Below are 15902 nucleotides of genomic sequence, written 5' to 3' on the forward strand. Positions count from 1 at the left end.
GTAAACATTGAACCTAAAAAGTGGGGGTGCGTCAGATAAAATGACAAAAGCTGTTGTCATTGAGAAGTGCCTATACAGAAGACCCACACGTCTAGAGACGTTTGGCGGGCCTGTGCAATGAATAAACTGCAATATGCTTAACTAGATTAAAAAAGGCTCAAGCTATTAACACTAATCATATAAAGGGCAGTGTGCTTCAAATAGAATGGTTTAAGAGTTTAAGCTCTTATCACTCAAACAGGTGTAAGTGCAGGGTCTAGACATCTGGGGCTGTAGCCAACTTGTACCTACAAGGACGTGATGAAACATTAGGTGCAAGGACTTAAAAAAGAGATCCAGCTGATGAGCATTAAGGCTACTAGGACCAAACCTCTTAAATGTCTACTTGCACCCCTTCCCTGCAGATGCTGGGGTCGTGGCCTCCAATTCTTTTTCAAAACGATGAAAAAAATTCACCACTGCACAATTAAGTCCAATATCTGATGGTTCAAAGCATGCCAACACCGCCTCCCTACAAGACCTTATGCTTGGCCTATCCATGTTCTTCGTAGCAGCTCCCGCCTGTCCTCCACAAGTGTGGGGCACAATCATAATAAATTAATTATATCTTCCTTGGGATGCTCGCAGAACCAACATTTTTCCTGATCCTCACATCTTTTCCATGCAGGCTAATAAGCTGGAATAGGATTTATCCCCATCCTAAGTTTCATGAACTGAACCTTTGTCCAGCCAATGTAAAATTAAGTTTGGATATGATGGGGCGGATTCTTCCAAGAATGTTTGTTCAAATATTGTTCTTCGTCAAATTTTAAAATAGATAATAGAATCCACAGTATTTTGTAATTAGTGTAATTCTCCCCCAATAAATATTTGCTGATAAAAAGTAGCAGTTCATGCAATGTAAAACATGTCGTGGCAAACACATTCAACAAAAGATGAAAATGTTGCTGCGGACAGTAGCGGCTCCTCGAGGGAGTGCTGCCGGGCGGAAGGGCGGGGTGGTGAAGGGGCAGGATGGGGTGTAGTAAACTGGCATATGGCCGAACTGAGGTAAGTAAGTAAATAAACTTACTTACCTTCGTTCGGCCGTATGCCAGAGTTTACTCCCCCCCCATCCTGTCCCTCCCCCGCCCTACTGCCCCGCAGCACTCCCTTGAGGAGCTGCTACTGGCTGCGTACAGAGGTTTTCATTAGAATTTATTTTTAAAGGTTCTGAGAAATCATGTTCTTAAAGGACCTTGGCCATCAGCACTGCTTAAAGTGGGAATACATTCAAAAACAGGTTTATATGCCGGAGATGATGGTATCCCTCAGTGAAATTTTGGAAAAACAAATACATACATTTTGGAGGAAAATCACTTGTCGAAGCAGGACAGAATTTAAATATAGCTTTACTCTGGATTTGGGTGTTTTCTCTTAATTTATAGCAATAATGCATTTTGGCACTATTGGCTACACCGAATGGATGTCATAATGTATTTATTCAAGATAAATAGCCTAGTCTGGTAGCTGACCTATTTAATGCATCTCATGCAAAGATCTGTTTTTCACCCTATGGCGACTGGTTTGAGTACTGGATAGCTGATGCAAACGTATATCTTTATGGAGTACATAACATGAGTACCCTTGTGTTGGGTAATAACCATCTTTTATCTGTCAGTTGTGTTAAGCACCCTACATTCTGAACATATACTTTATAACGTACATGTAATATCATGTAACAACATGTTATATTAACACAGCAATGTTGTTTATATTGAGGTGTTTGAACAGAGCTGTCAACCAACTCATGTTATGAGCTTCACCCACATTCAGTTGTTGTCTTGAAGGCAATAGTTTGGATTCTGAGATAATGAGATTCCAATTTACTCATTAAGAGCAAAGTCCGAAGGGGTGGGACTGGCCACGATGACGACCGGGTAAGTCACATTGCTGCGAGCTCTGCTATATTGCTTTGGATTCAGTTATCTTGGGGTATCCCGCGACCCCTCCCCCCCAGTAGCTGCAGTGGGACAGACTGCTTATTTTTGCCTGACGCCCTGTGCAGGCCCACAAGAAGTGATTGCATTTGGTATCCTGCCACTTTCAGGCAGAGTGGTGGTGCGGCCTAGTAATAGCTCCTATGGCTGTGGACTATAGTAGCAGATGGCCACACTTGCAGAGGACAGGTGACATGTACAGCACAGCTGGATTGGGTTGGGCCTTCTTTCCGCACCCAGTACTGCAATTCCTACAGCAGTGCCAGAGGCTATGTCAGTTGTGGTGTCGCTCACTGGTGGCCGGTAGGACGGCCTTGATATATCCTCAAAACTGTGGCCTGGTATACTGTAGGTCCTGCCTGGGGAGGTGCAGGGGCATGTCCTGACCACTGTCAGGTCTTTTACAGGCGGGGGAGGACTAATTGCCTAATTGCTTCTGTATCAGGGCCTCACTCTTGGATCACTGCTTGGCCCATAACGTAACATCCTTTTTGGCCTTGAAGGGGAGGAGGGCCAGGGTTGCACTTGAGTCAGTTTACCCGTGGATTTTAGATTTGAGTTTCCTCACCAATGCAGTGGACTCAGGGGACTCCCCTCTTTAGAAAACTTTTACCACTCATGTTTAACTCTCCTCCTTCTTTGCCTCTCCCCTGCTGCCTGCATTGCCCTGTGGGCAGCACCCTCTGCCCCTGCCCACAGCTATGCAATTTGGTGGTCTCTATTGGCTCAGTTTGACCGTAATTCTGTGACGTGTCTGCCCAGGACCCAAGACTGGGCCATTGTCGACTCCCGTCAGGAGGGCTGTTGACATCACAATGCTGGTACCTTTGCAGTGACTCAAAAACAAGACAAGGACTCTAGTGGCACTTTCTCTTCCTCTGCGATGTGAGGCTGGTCCGGGTGTTTATACACATTCTGTTCAGAAAGGTGCACTATGAAGGAATGACCATTGGGAGGATCACCCAATAATCTCCTTCACCCAATCATTCGTTCGTTGTGATCTTGTGTACAGTGGACTCTTGACATCAGTTGAGGGATGCACAGCTACCAGCCACCTGCTGGATCTATGACATGGTGATGCTAAGAAGCACCAAGACTGCTGCACTGGTGGGAGACGCAGGGATCAGGCATACAGACAATGGAACCCACTCCTACTAATGCAATGGAGAGAACACCACAGGAGCATACCAGATAATTTGACAAGATTCTCATGGGCATCTTGGACATTAACATATCACTGGAGCCCAAAATTGATGCCTAGACTATAGACATAGGACATTTACGCACAGATCATAAGAAGCTGTGAGAAAGAGTGAACAATAATGAATCCTCTCTAGAAACCTTGTGTCCATCTTTAAAAGAGGTACACACTTAGATAAAGGTGCTTCAAGATGAGATCCACTTCCTGAAGATGAAGGTGGAAGACATAGAACGATGTTCATGTTGTAATAACATAAGGATAGTGGGGCTTCCGGACTGAATCGAGGGACTGAGCACAGAGCTCCTTTTACTAGCTGGTAACCACTGTGCTGTGGGAAAAACAATCCACATTTTTCTCTCTGCTCACAGGGTTTTGGGCAGACTGCCTCCATTAGGGGCTCCCCTTAAGCCAATTGTGGCAAGAATGTTCAACCACCGGGACATGGACCATATCCTCCAGTTGGCAAGGACAAAGGGCCCATGGCTGGTGGAGAACAGTAAAGCCAATATCTTTACAGATTGAACCTCAAGTCCAGAGGAAGAGGGAGTCTTTCTTCGAAGTGAGAAAGATGCTCAGGCAGCTGGATATGGCCTATGCTCCGAAATTCCCTGCTAGATATAAAGTTAGATATAAAGTTATACTTGACAATAAAAATATGCCCTAACCAAAGGATGCCAGAATGTGGTTGGAATCCAGAGGTGATTCGGTACCGGCAGATCACTGACCCACCAACAATAGATGGTCTACAGTCCGAAACAAATGTCACTCCAACAGGAGGCAGCGGGTGAGTTATCTAAGAAACAGGGGGCCAAGGAGAGGGCGATGGTGATGGCGGAGGTAGAGCAGCATGTTAGCCGGGCTGCCTGGCCTCAAGTTCCCCAAGATTCTCATCTGATATGTCTAGGGGACTGGGCTTGGCCACGCTTGATAGGCAGAGCCAGTTCCCTGTGATGGCCCGTAACTGACTCCAATGTCTGCAGACTATATCTAATGCTGATGTTGATGTCCTTTTTTCCTCTGGTTTTTAGGTAGAATAAATCATATTAGGCCACTTTACACAAATATTGGCAAATGGGGAGGCAAGTTTTGCTGATGAACACTGGGCTCTTCAGGGGGGTGGCTTTTACATAACAGGGAGGCAATAAAAGCTCTGCCATGTTACAGGCAGGGTCCACCACTATCTTAAACACCGACATTTACACTTTGCTTGAGCTACGAGCCACACCTTACCTCCAACTAATTCTAGAAACTGCACAGGAGGTGGAGGGGCACGGTGGTGAGGACTACATACTCTGAATATACCGGGTGCTTAATGATATGGACTGCTCCGGGAGCACCCTTCACGATGCAACTCTCCAAAATAGATTCTGAGGGTGGTTAAGTGGTGCTCAAGGGAGTACTGGATAAGGAAGCACTATCGCTGGTTGCTCTGTATTCCCCTAACATTAATCAACAAGCTTTTCTTGCTGCACTTATACCATCTCTTCTTATAAACACATTGTCACCTTGCATATGGGGAGGAGACTTCAGTAGTGCGCCAGATGTAATAATGGGCAGGCCCACACTACTCCAACAGTCAATCTCAATAATGAGGTACCTTTATCAGTGAGCAGTGAACACCCAGGTGTCTGACATATGGAGCGTAATAATCCAGCCTGCATGACCCACATAGTAGAATTGACCTCTTTTATTGTAGCATTGAGAATTGCATGAGAGTAGCATATACCAAATAGATGGGTCAGATGTTGTCTAGCCACAATTCCCTCAAGCAGGTACTTAACAGGGGAGGAATGCAATTGGAGATACGCTCATGGCATCTCTCAACAGAGGCACTCTGGGACAGAGCCTTTCATGACACATTAGCTGACAATATGGATCAATATTTCGCACAAAATACAGAACTGCCTCTGATGTTATGATTGAATGGAATGCCTTTAAAGTGGTCTAGAGTGGGCTTTGTATTAAGTCAGTGTTTGGGGTCAAGTTAGTCCTCCTAAGACAGCTGAAAACAATAGAGGATAGGATTTGTGCACAAGAGGGCTGGAAGGTCAAGGACCCTACTAGCAATAAATAATTAAGAGAAGCAAGTTTCGACAATGGGTTGACACTTGATAGGTTGAGGGTCTTTGATTATAGTGAGAAGGATGCCATCAACACTATGAATACTGCTGTTATTTCACATTCAACTGACTCCCCCTAACCCCATCATGCTCAGCAATAAAACATCAACTCCATTTGAAGCGGAGCAAATCCCATGATGGCCCTGAGACTAACCCTTACTGCACATCCTTCTTACACACGGGCGATACAGACAGGCAGTGACATGCTTATGTAGTGCATTGCAACACTGAGGGGGGGGGGATCAAAAATAATTTTTTGTAGCACATTACTGCCAGAAGGCATCTAGGCGCTGAAGCCATGGAGAAAGAGAGAGCCAAAAGTATAGCAATTAGTGAAGGAAATCCTAAGAAGGAAAAAATGGCTATTGATTAAGAAGCCATGTCTTCTTAAGGGTTTTCCTGAAAGAAAGAAGGCTGTACATTTTGTCAAATGGAGAGGAAGGGAGCGCCATGTTTTAGCTGTACAATGAACAAAACATCTGCCTCCCCAGTAGCCTCTCTTAACCTTGGGATCATCATATTATAGGCCAAGGAAGACCACAGTGCTCTAGACGGGCGGAACAATATGAAATTCTGTTTCAAATAATCTGGGCCTCGGCCATTCAAGGCTTAAAAAGCAATGCAAAGTTCTATGAGGTCAATGCTCTTTCGGATGGGTAGCCAATAAGGCTGAGCCAAGGCTTGTGAACCAGAGTGATGCTTGGGAATCCTAAGTAACATGCGCACTGCAGCGTTCTGCAGGACTTGCAGTTTGTTTATGCACCTCTGCTGCAATTTGACATATAATGCATTACACTAGTCAGGTTTCGAAAGCTTGAGAGCGGTGACCGCCAACATCTGCGTATCTTGCGGAATGAATAGGAAGATCTTCCTCAGGATCTTGAGGACAAAAAAGATGAGAAGGTCACAGCATTAATGCACATATCAAATGACAGTTTGTCATCGAAGCTGATCCCTAAATTTTTTGTTTTAGAGACTGGAGTAGGTAGAGTTCCTAGTTTCTGAGGACACCAGGATGGCGACCAGAAAGATGTATTTTTTACCAGCAATAGCACCTCAGTTTTACCGGAATTTAGCTTGAAGCAATTGTCGGACAACCAATTTATGATCTCCAGCACGCAGCTATGAAATCTGCTAACTGTGTCCTCTAGGTTACTGGTCACTGATATGACTATCTGGGTGTTGTCTGCATACCTAACATCCGAGAACCCAAGCTTTTAAATTAGTGCGTCCAGGGGGGTGATATAAAGATTAAAAAGCGTAAGGCTCAAAGATGAGCACTACGGAACCCCGCATGGTAGAGATAAGGTGCTGGAAGGGAAGTCATCAAGGACCACAAATTGAAAGAAAGGATTTTAAAAGTGCAAGAGCAGAGCCACTAATGCCTAAGTAATAGAGATGGTCAATAAGTATAACATGATTGACCGTACCAAATGAAGCCAAAACACCCAACAGGATCAAGGCAGCATTGGATCCTGAATCTAGACTGGTTCTCTTTTCGTTTAAAGCAACTATCAGGGCTGACTCAGTGCTATGTTCACCTCTAAAGTCACACTATGAATGGTCCAGCAGGTGATAAAACTCTAGGAATGTGAACAATTCTTTTTTAAGTGTCTGCTCCACAATCTTAGCTGGGAAAGGAAGGATTGATATTGGCAGATACTTTTTTGGGTCCAAAGGAGACAGATTAGATTTCTTAAGTACTGGCAAGATGGAAACTATTTTCCAAGCCTTCGAAAAATAGCCTTGGATGACCATTTCATTGAAAATAATTATCAGCTGGCTGGCTATTACATTAGAGACTAAATGTGAAATCTTGGGATGACAGAGATCCAGAGGAGAACCTGATTTTAATGATTGGAGGAAGTCCAGAACTTGATCCCCCGAAAAGGCTGAAAAAGACGAAAGAAGTGCTAAATCAGAACTGGTATTGCCTTTCTTATTCTGAGACCAAGATGGGCCTTCTAGTACAACCTCCAGACAATCTAAACCCAGTAGTGGAGATGCAGATAGAATCTTTGTGGTGAAGATATTATAAATATCTTCAACCTTTGCCAAGAAAAATAATGCAATAGTGTAGGAAAGTGCCCTTTTTGGATGGTCTCCCTCTCCACTTTTTGCTGTGTATGCTGTGGTAATAGAACTCTAAGTGCACTGGGACCTGCTAACCAGTTCCCAGTGCCAGTGCTCTTTCCTTCAAAGAAAATGTGAATTATTTGGTACATCCAATTGGCAAGATGCTTTACTTCCCCTGTACGTGTCTACTATATGGTACCAGTTGTACCCAGGGCAGGGAGATTAAAGGGGTCACCAGGACTGCAGCACTATTTGTGCCACCCTGAGTGACCAGAGTAAAAGTAAGGCCTGCAGGTCTGCCATTGTAGGCTGTACGAGCAGCTGTGCTGATCGAGTTGGACTCTGCACAAAACAAGTGGGGAGAGGAGTTGGCCTAATGGCTATGGCGGTCAACATCAAATCTAGGGAACTGGGTTCATGTCTCGGCAAGGACACCACGTCCTGTGATTCTGGGCAAATCACTTAATCTCCCCGTGCCTAACAAAAATTAATGTATCCTCTTGTAACGCAACTGGTGCTTGTGTAAAGCTATCTGATGCCTGATGCCTTCAGGTCACGTTCGCGCAATATAAAACTCTGTAAAAAAAAGAAGTGTAGTAGAGTCTCCTCACTGTCAGTACTATACAGAAGTCACCCCTAAGGTAGGCCTTCTATAGCCCAGGAGGCAGTGTGCAGTATAGTAAAGGTGCAGACATGTATGTTCAAGCATCTATGTCTCTACAGTAATCTTGCCATTCAAGTTTACTGTAAGTAAACAGTGGTCCATAGGTTAACATGGACTGGCTACCAGACGACCCTGAGATAGCCAGATCCATTATGGTACAACCAAATCGCGTCGTGTTTGGTCTCAAACATTGTGCCTTTTCACCCTGACATGATCCTCAGGTCGAGGGTGAGCTGGCATGTACCTGGGTGGTCCCCAAGTTGTAGCAGTTTCGCTGTGCTTTGGCGGGTTTTCAAGCCAGTTGCCACCAAGACAGAAGTTTGCCCTCCTAGTGGTAAGTGCTATCACTCCCAGAGGACAGAGACAAAAGACCTGGGCAGGCAGGTGGTCACATCTCCGCCGTCCGATGATGGCTAGTGAATGACAGGGCCATGAATCTCAAAAGCCACAATGCCTCTGATATATAACTGACTTGTCTCCCAGTGGAGACAAAGCGCTCCCCCTGCCCTCGGGCACTTGTGTTTGCAAGCAGGCTGGAAATTAGGTTTTCAGGTGGCGTACAACCCCCAAAGGCTAGCCACACCTCTAGCGTGGGCCAGCTGGTCTGTACAGCCAAGGATGGCTCATGCCATCTTGAAAGGTCCCCAAGAATAGTGGGTTCTGGGTAGTTTGGTGACATATTCCCCCAGATGTGGTCACCTCAGGGGCCCATGACATCCCACTTGCTGGACATCTGGTACAAACCAAAACCTGGGACAGGTTGGTTGCCCATTTCTTTTGGCCCCAGATTTCTGAAAAATTAAATGAGTTTTGTTGCACCTGTGTGACCTGTCAAGCCAGTGACAAGACAGGCACACAATCAAAGGCTTTCTTAATTCCACTGCCAGTGGTTGGAACTCCCTTTGAAAGGGTAGGGTTCAATATGGTTGGTCCCCTTGACTCTCCTTCTGCATCTGGAAACATATATATTCTAGTGGTAGTGGACAATGCCATTAGGTATCCAGAGGTAATTCTCCTCACGATGGAAACAGCTCCTGGAGTTGCAAGGGCCCTCCTTGGAATCTTCACCAGGGTTAGATTTTCTGAGGAGATGGTCAGTGATAGATGGACACATTTCATGTCTGCATACCTAAAAGCTATGGGGGATGAATTCACCAACCTCTATTACCCCAGACTAATGGCTTGGTGGAGAGATTCAACAAGACCTTTAAGGGCATGATTAAGGGTCCCCATACAAACTCAGAAGACGATGGGGTGTCCTATTACCATGCCTCTTGTTTGCATACAGAAATGTGCCTCAGAAGTAGGTTGGCTTTAGCCCTTTGAACTTCAGTTTGGCCATCTTGTAAGGGGTCCTCTAAATTTGGTAAGGGAAGGATGGGAGAAGACTCTCAATCAGCCCAAGCAAGACATAGTGCACTACGTACTGGGCCTGCGTTCACATATGGCTGAGTACATGAAGGAAGCATGGAAGAATCTGCAGAACCGCCAGGAACTTGTCGAGTACTGGTATGATCAAAAGTCAGCTAGTGTGGGTGTTAGAACCTGTGACTCCCAGGGCCCTCCAGGACAAGTGTACTGTGCCCTAACGATTTTGAAGAAGAAAGGGTAGGTTACCTATTTGGTAGAACTACGCAGCCCTAGCAGTCCTCACAGAGTACTCCATGTAAATCATTTAAAGCCACACAACTATAGGGCTGACATGACCATGCAGATGGTCACTGATCCAGGTAAAGAGGAGGAAAGGGAGCACCTCCTTGACCTGTTATCAACCAACCACAAGATGGTACAGTGGAAGGTACAGCGCTGTCTGACACTCTCACTGTACAGCAGCAGACTGACTGCAGACAAGTCCTCAGCCAGTTTGCAGAGCTCTTCACTTTGACCCCTGGACAGACAACCTTGTGTACCCATGGTGTGGACACTGGGGATAGCCTTCATGTCAAGAACATGATTTATCGTCAGTCTGACCAAGTCAAAGCAAGCATCAAAGCTGAAGTAAGAAAGATGCTAGAGCTAGGAGTGAAAATGCATCTGACAGTTCCTGGGCCAGCACAGTGGTACTAATCCCCAAACCTCGCTAAAAAAGTGGAAACAATGAGATTAGAGTTTGTGTGGATTACAGAGGTTTGTATGCCATGACAAAGACTGATGCGCACCCCATACCAAGAGCAGAGGAGCTTGTTGATAAGCTAGGGGCAGCCAAAGTTTTCAGTACCTTTGATTTGACATCAAGGTACTGACAGATTGGTGTGACCCATGGAGCCAAGGAGAGATTTGCATTCTCCACCCCAGAGGGACACTTTCAATTTAAAGTGATGCCTTTTGGATTTAAAAATACACTTTCCATTTTTCAAAGGCTGGTGAATCGAGTTCTGTCAGGACTGGATGAGTTTAGTGCAGCATATCTGGACGATATTGCTGCCTTTAGCTCACCTGGGAGGATCACCGGGTCAACCTGAGAGAAGTTTTGCAGGCCCTGCAGCAGGCAGACCTCACAATCAAGATCAGTAAGTGCTAGATTGGGCAGAGCTCTGTTGTCTGCTTGGGCCACTTGTCGGTGGAGGCCAAGTGAGACCTCTCCAATCCAAGATCCAGACTATTCTGGACTGGTAGCGTACCAAGACCCAGACTCATGCCAGGGCATTGCTTGGCCTGATTGGATATTATAGGAGGTTTGTGAAGGGGTATGGTAGAATTATAGCCCTTCTCACTGAGTTTATCTCTACGAAGCAGCGAAAGAAAGTTATTTGGACCTCATGTTGCCAAAATGCCTTTGACACCCTGAAAGCAGACATATGCTCTGCATCTGTCTTAAAAGCACCAGACTACTGGAAATAGTATATTGTTCAAACAGACACTTATGAACATGAGATTGAGGCAGTGTTGTCACAAACTAATGATGATAGTCAGGACCAGGCAGTAGCCTAATTGAGCAGGCGTCTCCTCCCTAGAGAGCAGGGTTGGAGTGCCATTGAGAGGGGAGCTTTTACTGTGGTGTGGTCGCTGAAGAAGCTGAGACCCTACCTGTTTGGCACTCACTTCAAGGTTCAAACCGACCACAGGCCTCCTAGGTGGTTAATGCAGATGAGAGGAGAGAACCCTAAACTGTGAGGTGGTCAATTTCCCTACAGGGGATGGACTTTGTGGCAAAACACAGACATGCAACTGACCATGCTAACGCATGTGGCCTTTCTAGGCTCTTCCACTTAGACGATGAGAATTACCAAGAGGGAGGTTAGTGCAGGCCTGGGCAGAGTTTGTGGAGTTTCACTCTGTGGAATTCCACAAAGTTACTGAAAAACTCAGTGGAAATCCACAAAGTTCCGCGAGCGGCCAGAGTATTTGCTGGGCCACCCCTAGTTACAATTCACCCATGGCTAGGCTGATTCTAATGATTACTTATTGACTGAAAGACAATGGTACAGATTGTTTTCAAAGTCACGTTGGAGATAATGACCCCTTTTTGTGTTTTTAGGTCTCGCCTAGGCAGCGGGCACGTGCTGCTCTAGGAGGGCCTTTAACTATCGGTCTGCTCATTTTGAAGCACACTCGTGCTTGCGGCGGCATCCACCTTGCAGGAGCGAGCAGCGGCGCGCGTGCTAATTGGCCACTGCTCACTCCCGCAAAGCGGATGCCGCGACAAGCACGAGTGTGCTTGAAAACAGCTGCTGGTTGTTTCAGCATTAGTTGTTTTTCCCCCCGTCGTGGGTCAAAGGCTAATTGGCACAACTGAGACATCCGCTGAAATAGGTTTTGCTTCCTGTTAAAATTGCTGTAATATTATTTGATCACGTGATCTCTCCCTGCTACTGCACCAATAGTTAAAATCAAGTATGGGAGGTGAATTTGCAGTTTTATAGATAATATTGGTGAGTGATATGATGTTTTATAGTTTATTCTTCCATAAATCAATAACAAAGGTTTTCCACAATCAAGGGCAGGCACACTCTAATGCGGCGCTTTTAAAGTTCTGAAATTCACCTTTAAAAAGAGACCACGGTTCAGCGGTTGTACGCAGGTAAAGCAATATTTGGGCTTGGGCGTGTGTGGGAGTACAAATATTTTTAAACTAACATTAACAAATATTTGAGGGAGTTTATTAATCTATAACAGGTATGCTTTAGTGAATTCTTTATTAAGTGCTTCGGCTGCCCGCTGCTGTGCGAGGTGTCGTGCTAAAAGGCTCCACAATAAATAGAATGTGCTGTTAAACAACCCTCGCTTCTCAGTGGGACCTGCTCCTGAAACACCTCCAAACGATCCGTGAGGAAACCACTTTCAGAACTATTTATAATTGCGCTGATTGGCAAGGCCGCGGCCATTTCCATTCTCATACCCTCGTGGGAAGGCTTGATTAAAAGAAGACGAAATATTTTGCATAAAATGAATTTCTGAGAGTAATGGCTGAAATTGTAATGTGCAGACAATGGGGTATTCATCAATCACAGCAATGAGTAACAGCTGATGCATGCCACAAAACCAACCATCTTTCTTTCACGTGTAAAATTGTCCCCCTTCCTTCATGCGCAGGCCCCGCTGATCCTCCATCATCCCTCTTTTCCAGCTACGGAAACTCTCCGAAGTTAAAGAAGGAAAGCGGTCTGGCACTGCTTCACATTCTGCCTCAGCTGCGACTTAAACAGTGTGAGCATTTACCGCTTAAGTTGAAAACTCAAGAGCCGCGTGGCAACTGCAATTAGGCAACCTAATTAACAAGCAACTATTAAGGATACCATTTGTATTAAAACTGCGTACCTGAAAACGGAAACAAACTCGTGGGCATTCAGGCTCCTCCTCCCTGCACCTGTACCTAAACAAGCATTGGCATAGCCAATAGGTCTCGCCTTTAAGACCTTATAAGTATTTAATTATGCAGCACAATATCCTTTGTGCAACATCAACTGTTGCATAGCTAAAAACTTATAATGTCCCAAAGGCGAGAGCCCTTTTGTGAATTGAGGTTAAATCCCTAAATACTAACAGGGGATGGAGGAATGCATCACTTTGGTGTTTCTGTGCACACCTACCAGCCCGCCTCAGATAAAATCAATTTTCTGTCTCCTCAGATGCAGTGCTGTTTCTGTAGCGAGAACTGCGGGCTCCAAACGGCACATCAGCACAGCCGGCTGAGGCATTACCTCCTCGTTAGTCTTCCTCGCCACATGACTAACACAGTGAGCTTCAGCTCCACACCAGAACCCTCCAAAGCAACAAAGTCAGCCTCCCATGCCTTCCCTCCCTTACCAATATGGCCGACCCATTACACCCATGACCCCTATAAGAGGCGGGCCGGCCCAACCCATCAGCCTGTTTTTTTTGTTCTGCGCACGTCTCTCCAGATGTGTCTGGTAAGTGGTGCCTGCTGTAGCAGGTACGTGGGTCTCAGGTTGGAGGTCCTGCTCTAGCGGACCCTAGGGGCTTGTTTGTTTTCCCCCTGCTTATGGCCCCTGGTATGTTTGCTTAGGCGTTGGATTAAGGTTTCCCTTGATTCCTCCTTTGAGCCGGTTAGGCTCTGCTTTTGAGAGCTGTGGGTTTTTCAGGGGGGGCGGGGATGCATGGGGGCAGTTCTTTCCGTGCCCTTTTCTGTGTTTCCCTGGGCTTTTCCCACTCAAGTTTAGGGGAGGTTTGAATGGCTACGTGCCTTCTGTGTCTCGCTGTGACTCCCCCCTTCTTGAGGCACGTTTTTGGGTCCTGATTTCCGGGTCCCTTTATACTTAATTACGGGTTCCATTCCCGTTGATTCTGCCGCCCGCCTTTCCTTGACGTGCGGGCGGCGGCTGTACGGCGATGTCTGTGTGTAGGTAAATACAAAATCGTTCATTCCTCCTCTGCCTACCTGCTTGTTCCTCCCCCCGGGTCTCTGGATTGGGCGGGGGCTTCACATTGCTGATTTCGGCCCCGAGCCGCGATTTGCGGCATTGCGCCTCCCGCTTCGGCGTGGGGGTGGGCTGCGGCTCTGCGGGGTTTGGGCACCGGCGCTGCGGGGTCCATGTTTGTGTGCCGCTGCCGCCCGCCTTCCCGTCCGGGTGCCGTGGCAGGCGGCGGCTGGGGGGGCCTGGCTTGCCTGCCTTCCGGGGATTCTCTGGTTTTACTGGTGTCAGTCTCGGCGTGGTTTCGGCTCTGGGCCTTCCAGCTTGGGACTCCCCATGCCGTTTCTGTTACGGGGCTACGTGGCAGCGTTGCTTCCTGTGCGCTGTTGGTTCTTCATGTTTCCCGCTCAGGGGCCGGCTCGTTGTCCCGGGGGCGGGGTTTGGTTTGTCCCGCGCTGGCTCTCCCTGGTGTTTTCTCTCGCCTTCTTCTCTGCCCACTTTAGGTGCCGGGGTCGGGCGGGTTGCTGGTGTCCCTGGAGTGGTGCCGGTCATCTCGCTTTTTGCGGTATCTGGCTCGCGCGCATGTGCGCTGGTCCTTTTTGCGCTACGGCTATCCCTGGTCTTGCAATGTCACTGCTTGCTCTTTCTGGTGTATAGGCGCTGGCGTTTCCTTCAGTTCGGTCTGTCGAGATGGTCGCCAGTTCGGATCCCGGGGGTCCGCTCGGCCCTTCGTCCTTCTGTGGTAGGTGAGTTATGGCCTTTGGTTTGTCCTGCTCCTGGGGCTTCTCGGTTTCCGTGGCTTTGCTTCGCTTTGCTGGTACGCGTGTTCTGTCCTGGTGGTTGGGGGTGCTGGCTGGGTGCTTGACTCTTACTCCTCCAGTTCTGTGTTACCCTTTCTTGGCTGCTATGCCATGCGGGTCTTGTCGCCCCGTTGGGTGCGTTGTTGTGTCCCGTTGGCCTGGTGGCTTGGTGGTCTGTTGCGTCGGCCTGTGTTTGTCCTCTTGATCTGACTCTGTCACTATGGCCGTGTGGGGGTGGGATGCGCCGCCCGCCTTCCCTTCGGGGGCGGGCGGTGGGGTTGTATGTGATTGTCATTTTACTCCGCTGTCGTCCTTCCTGCGCACGGGAGGTGTGTTGCCTTCCTTCTCCCCCCACTCCTGCTGCTCTCGCCTCCCATCTGCCTCTGGTGTGTGGTCGTCTTCCTGCCCCGGTTGGTTCGGGGATCCCGGGGGGAGGCCCTGCTCTGTTGGGCTCACTTGCTGGTTCCCCCTCCTTCTGGGCCTCGCGGTCCTGCCCTGCGCTCCCCCCTCCCCCGCCGCCTTGTGCTTGATGCCCTGCTATAGCGGGCTCTGGGGTTCGGGTTTTGCCGTTTGGCTGCCCGTCTCTGTGGGGGCGGCTGTGGGCTTGTCTGTTTTTCCGGCTGTTGTGCCTGTGAGCGTGAGGGTCCCTCGGCCCCCTCTGTTGTGGGTGTGCTGTTAGGGGCGCGGGGCTCGGTTGGCTTTCGGCTTGCCGACAGTGTCCGCTCTGTACCCCCGGTACTTTCGTCTGTGGGCTCCTGTTCCCGCAGTTGTTGTGCGGGGTCTGTCCCTGTAGGTTGCTGGTTGGCCGTCCTCCGGGGGTTTCCTGAGGCTGTGGGGCCTACGGCCTTGCCACCCTGAATGCACCTGGCCTCGTCTGCTCTCAGCGGTTGAAGAGGGTCGGGCCTGGTTGGTGCCCGGTTGGGGGACCGCCTGGGAATTCCAGGTGCTGTGGGCTATGGGGTCCTTCTTGGGCTCGCCCTGTCTTGTCCGGGTCTGCGGCTTTGCCGCTCCCTCCTCATCCTGCTCCCTGTCTCGGCGGGTGGCTCTTACACCCCTTTTCCTATCGGCTTCCTGCTTTCGCCGTGCTTCTCCTTGCCCCCTGGGGGTTGGGATTTTTGTTGTGGTCCTTCTGTTCGGACCTGCTTGGTCAGGCCGGGGGTTCGGCGCCCGCCTCTGGTGGGGTGGGCGTTCTATCCTTTTTCTGCTGGGTCGCTTTTGGCGGTCTCGCGTGTCCTTCTCTGGTCAGCTC

General features: G+C 48.2%; 1 pseudogene; it reads left to right on the top strand.

Annotated features, from left to right (window-relative positions):
• LOC146811084 (acyltransferase PGAP2 pseudogene) overlaps positions 1-12743 on the top strand; it is a 60513-nt pseudogene extending 47770 nt beyond the window's left edge.
• The last annotated feature ends 3159 nt before the right edge of the window (positions 12744-15902 follow it).

Source organism: Triturus cristatus, chromosome 7, assembly GCF_964204655.1.
Source record: "Triturus cristatus chromosome 7, aTriCri1.1, whole genome shotgun sequence".
Lineage (NCBI taxonomy): Eukaryota > Metazoa > Chordata > Amphibia > Caudata > Salamandridae > Triturus > Triturus cristatus.